The sequence below is a fragment of the Pteronotus mesoamericanus genome, unplaced genomic scaffold, assembly GCF_021234165.1.
Source record: "Pteronotus mesoamericanus isolate MK-2021 breed Mesoamerican mustached bat unplaced genomic scaffold, CSHL_Meso_final contig_72, whole genome shotgun sequence".
Lineage (NCBI taxonomy): Eukaryota > Metazoa > Chordata > Mammalia > Chiroptera > Mormoopidae > Pteronotus > Pteronotus mesoamericanus.
This window is the reverse complement of record NW_026555242.1, coordinates 1359536-1365535: the sequence shown is the minus strand read 5'-3', so window position 1 is coordinate 1365535 and position 6000 is coordinate 1359536.

Below are 6000 nucleotides of genomic sequence, written 5' to 3'. Positions count from 1 at the left end.
ATCCAGTTTCCAGTGTCAATGCCCTCCCACCAAAAGCTACTAAGAATAGAGCTGTGATTGAACAAAGTTGAGCTTACTGAGTTATTGCAAAGAAGGTGACCACACAAATTGGGAAACTCTGGGACATCTCAGTAAAAGAGTGTTATCAATGACTTTTCATAGGACTTGAGCTTGTGTTAGGTTTCTGGGAAGTATTCAAGGGAAGGGGCTTTGCTCTGGTTTTGATGACTTGAGGAAGGGGGGATAGTTCTATGATTTGGTATCTTAAAAATATTTATCTAAAAGTCGGAAGAAAGAGCAAGACTAGGGGTATAATTGATAAAGAAGCAGGTGTCATTTATATTCGCCAGGATGGAGATAGTTGGTCATTGCTGATGTCTTGGTGTTCTTCGGTCTGTGTTCAGACATGATGACAAAGTGGTTTTATTGTTGCCTTGATCCATCACAGTCAGAGTAGCCTTATCTCTGTGATGTTGGTGTTCTACAAAAATGTTTATGTTCATCAAGAGAAAAAACAGTCCAACTGCAAGTCCTATTAGTTCTTTTCAACACTGAGGCCTCAACAATAGCAGTAGGCCAGCTCTAGGCTGTCAGGGGCTGCTTTCTATTTCTCAGTCCCTCCCCTCTTGGCTGAGGGCTGATGGAGTCACACCTCAGGACTTTAGTGTACCATCTAGCTCTTCACCATTGCTAAGATCTTGCTCATGAGGAGATTGTCAAGAGAATGTCTATAGTTAGACTAAGGTTCATCTCTCCTTCTCCTTTTGTTGCAGGATTATTAATGACAAACTGGTACCAGATATTAGACCATGGTCCTTGAGTTTTGGCTAAGAAACAATTCAGAGTCAAGACTCAAATACGAGCGAACGTTTATTTAGAAAGTCACAGAGGTAGAAGAGATGAGTTGCAGAGGCAAAAGAAGGGCCCTTGGCGCTTAGGAGAAAGAGAGCAAAGGTATGCACCTTGAGGAAATAAAGGGGACGAAAAAGCACTGACATGGGGTAGGCACATGGCAGAGAGAGAGAGGAAGAGAGGGAGAGAGAACGGGAGAGACCTAATGCTGAGTCCTTTGTCTTGAGGGTTTTTATTTGGAGGTCCCAGGGCAGTATCTCAATAGACTATTCATCAGATTTCCAGGTGTGTCCTTTCAGGGCAGCTATTCCTAATGTTAGCCATGGTGTTGCCCTACCTAGTCTTGCTGTTTTTCTGGGCCTGGAGCTGAAACACAACTGAGGCCTAGACATTATCTCTAGTTTGACCAAAACTCTATCTCTGTCGTCAACAGACCCGGGGCTTTGTTCTTAACATTATTGGATGCAGGTCAAAACCTCATTGCCCTGAGGGCTGGATGTTTAAAGAAGTGGTTGTGAAAGGGCTTGTATCAGAGTTGTATGAGGCTCTTCTCCTGACCCCTTGTTTCTCCCCCAAGGCGGTCTATCACATGACTAGCGACATGTCAGGGAAGGAAAGGCCAGGGGAGAGTCTGAACTACACGGCTAGCATTATGAATTGTCAGGGGGTCTAAACAGCATGACCAGTGATATGCTAGGGGAGGGAAGGTCACCCTGGGGTGAGGTCCCACCCTACAATTGTCAGTTGCTGGGCACCCGGGGCAGATAGCCCTGGGTGACCTTCTGTGCCTGCCTATTGTTCCTATACTGCTCATATCTGTCTGTCTACTATATTAGGATGAGTTATCGAATCCTCCCTCCGGAATGATGATGTTTGCATGGTAGTATTTAAGACTGAGCAAAGTACATCAGCCAATTGTATCATAGGAAGTTACCAGAAACGAAATGTTGTTAATCCTTCTAATAGTTCCAGAAGAAAGGGGTCTAGATTGCCAAACCCAGACAATGAAAACATGGCCCAAAGTCCTTTTTTTTTTTTAGAGGTCTAAGTGACTTTTTCTTTTAGCATAGTCACATACTGTTCCACTTGACCTGCAGGATTTATATAGGTGCAGCAAACAATTTTTGCTAAAACATAAATTTCCCCTTGGCTGATGCATTTAAGTTTAAACTGGTTGTTGGGCTTCTGAGTAGAAGTTGTGTCATTTTTGATGTCTGCTGCGATTAGAGACAAGTTTTGGATCACCGTTTACAGTACTATTATTCCTGCTCTAGGAAGTACAGCTCACATAGCATGTGTGACAAGAGAGTAGGTCATCCCTCTTGGGAGTTTTCCTGAATAGCCTGTTCTTGTCTCATTTTGGAGACTTCTGGATATCATTCTCAAGAAAACATAATTCAGTGGAGAGGTGGTAGTTTAAAATATCTGAAAGGTGCCCTGGCTGGTATGACTCAGTGGATTGAGTGCCGAACCAAAGAGTTGCTGGTTTGATTCCCAGTCAGGGCACATGTCTGCGTTGTGGGCCAGGTCTCTGGTGGGGGGCATTCGAGAGGCAACCACACATTGATATTTCTCTCTCTCTCTTTCTCTCTCCCTTCCCCTCTGTCCAAAAATAAGTAAATTACTTTAAAAAAAAAGAAAAGAAAGAAAGAAAACTTTTAGTCAGAGAGCAGACCCCCCACCCTGCTCCTGGACTCCAAGAAGTCATCCGTTGTACCACTGAAGGAGAAGAAACTCATGGAGGTCAAAATAGGGGAGCTGCCAAGCTGGATGTTGATGTGGGATTTCACCTCTAAAGGCATTGTTGGAGCGTTTTAGAGGTTAATGCGAAGAAAGGGAACATAGCTAGGGTTTCTATGGTGATGACAGCTTAAGTGCCTTTCAACTACTGCAGTTCTTCTTATAAGAAATTCAGCCCTGGCTGGTGTGATGCAGTGGATGGAGTGCTGGCCTGTAAACCAAGGGGTCAATTGTTTGATTCCCATCAGGGCACATGCCTAGGTTGCAGGCCGAGTCCCTGGTGGGGGGCCAGGGACATGAGAGAGGCGGCCACACATTGATGTTCCTCTCCCTTTCTTTCTCCCTCCCCTCACCCTCCAAAAATAAATAAATAAAATCTTAAAAAACAAAAGAAAGAAATTGAATTATGAGCAGCAACACAACTACCACTGAAGAAGGCCCGCTGTGGACACCACATTCCTGACCATGAGCTTTGTCCGGCACCTCTGAATCCTTTCATATCATAATTAACAGTTAATAAAAGTTGACTGGTTAAAATAAAATTTTAGGTAGTTTAAGAGGGTGTTAAAGATGATAATAGGCAAAATTACTCGGAGGACAAAGGGTATGGAAAAGAATACTGAATAACCAAAAAATTAATCTTGTTCTGTTTTCTGCAGAAACTGTTCGCGTGTATGGTTTCCCTCTTGTTCCATCATCTTGGACAGAAGCTGCTCACAGTAAGACGCTTCTGGAGAATTTCTAAGAATCCTCAGTTTGCGGTTACCCAATGGACTGGATGCTCAGAATGCAGGAGAAAGTGATATATGCCTTTTTAGTTGGAAAACGTGAATCCAAAGATCAACAACTTGGAGTTTTATTGATGTGTCAGATACCTGTTAAAGGTCCTTTTTGTGCCCTGGCCAGCGTGGCTCAGTTGGTTAGGCATTGTCCCGCAAACCGGAAATTTATTGGTTCGTTTCCTGGTCAGGGTTAATGTCTGGGTTGCGAGTTCATTCCCAAGTCAAGGCATATGCAAAAGGTAACATTGATATTTCTCTCTCACGTTGATGTTTCTCTCTCTCTTTTTCTCCCTTCCTTCCCTTCTCTCTAGAATCAATTAAAAAAATCTTTAAAAAAAAAATCCTTTGTATAAAGACTTAAGGACAGGGTTTTATTTTGTTTTGTTTTTCCTGTTTCTTTTCCAGAAGACCAAATCTCCATGTTTCAGATCATGCAGAGCTGCTTAGGTGGTTAATTTGGAAATGTAGCTTGTACTCAAAATGATAATCTGGAGATATTATATGACTCCCTGCAGAAATTAGTTATATAAGTTTATTATGGTGCCAATCTAGAATTGGAAATGATTCCCCAATGCGTGGGCAGTTAAATCAGAAGGAAATAACTTGTGGGTCCTGGGAGGAATTGCAATGGTAAAACTTTGGGTTTATGAGAGTTTTGATAATTATGAGTTTTTTAATTCCTTTAGTTCTCTTTATTTTTGCCAAAAATAATAGATGATATGGACAGTGTATTTTCCAAGTAAAAGGTAAAGCTATACAGAATTAAAAAAAAATAATGGTACCAATGAAATATGTCTTCATTACAAGAGAGATAAATTGAGACCCTCCCTACCATGTTAGGAATTTTTAAATCCAGTAACTTTTTCTCTACCAGTACATCCACAGCTCTCTAGCAGCAGAAACCCTCCATCTATCCTGAGAAAAAACAACAATAATTAGGATATACTTATACTTCATTTGGAGGTATTCACAAAGTTTCATGGCTTTGGTTCCTTTCCATGTCTTACCTTTATAGTCTTGCCAGAAATATATCATTGGCAGGTAGGGCATACATTGGAAACATCCTCAGCTATACCCTTAGCATTATCCCCTTCAAGTTGGTTCAGCATTGTCCATTTCTGTCTGCTTTCTTCCTTTTGGATTTTAAAAATTATTATTTTTTTTTAGTTTTAAAAAAGAATTTATTTATTTGTAGAGAGAGGGGAAGAGGGGGAGAAGGACAGAAACATCGCATGGTTACCTCTTGCACGGCCCCATCACATGGGGATTGGGCCCGCAACCCAGGCATGTGCCCTGACTGGGAATTGATCCTTTTGGTCCTCAGCTTTGTGTAACCACCATTACGATTCCATCACCACAAGGATTCCTTGTGTTATCCTTTTATAGTCACATTTATCCCTTCTCTCCACCTCACCTCTCTTAATCTTTGGCAACCACTAATCCATTCTCCATCTCAATAATTTTATAATTTCTAGAATGTTGTATAAATGGAACTTTGAGATTGCCTTTTAAAAAAAATTCAGTATCACTTCCTTAAGGTCCAACTAAGCTGTTGCATGTATTAATAATTTGTTCCTTTTTATTGCTAAGTAGTATGGTAACCAATAGCTCAGTCTAACTGGAGATGATGAGGCAACTCACAAATGAACAATGGCAGAAAGCTGTTACCTGTCCCAGGACTGGAGGAACGAACGATTAGTGTTACCAGATCCTGGGGCAAAGATCACTTGTAGAAGCTGGAATCATGGCTAGCCTTTACTGTGCAAGTTAGACCATGTGAGTTCTACAGCCATCAGGGGAGATGCTACCTAAACTAAGGTGGAGATGGGAGTGGGCGTGGAGGAGGGTGCTGTTGAGAAGTACCATGGCTTCTGCCTTCCTCCCTCTTTCCATTATTCATTCATTGTCTTCCACGGGCTGAACCCCCCAGGGAGCCAGCTGACAAAGCTGCCAAGATGGTAGTCTGCAGCAGCCACCCTGCCACCAAACTGAATGCATCAGGGGACAGGAGGAAGTGGATCTGAGGACAAACAGGTGCAGGGCCTACACAGTAACGTATGTGAGTGTTCAATTTTACGAGAAAATGCCACACTGTTTTTCTAAGTGGGAAACTGTTTTCAATGCACTTCCATGGACTAACCTAAAAACATAAACCTACTATCAGTATAAATATTTGTTTTAATATCTTTTGTCAGGTTGCAGGTTTGGGTAAAGGTAATTAATTTACCATCTGATCTGATTTAACTTCTGGGACAAGCTTACAAGGACACATCTAAGATTGTGATAAAATAGTTGGCTTGGAAATTTAAAAAACTTTCTTTTTAAATTTCTTAATTGTGGTAAAACAAACACAAGATAAAACCATCTCAGCCATTTTTAGGTGTACAATTCAGTAGTGTTAGTACACTTACCTTGTTGTGCAATCCATCTCCAGAACACTTTTCATCTTGCAGAATTGAAACTCTATATCCATTAAACTCCCCACTCCCTCCTCCCGCAGTCCCCTAACAACCGTCGTTCTACTTTCTGTCTCTGTGAATTTGACTACTCCAGGTACTGTATATGAGTGAAATCATGCAGTATATGTTGTGTGTGTGTATGTGTGTGTGACTGATTTATTTCACTT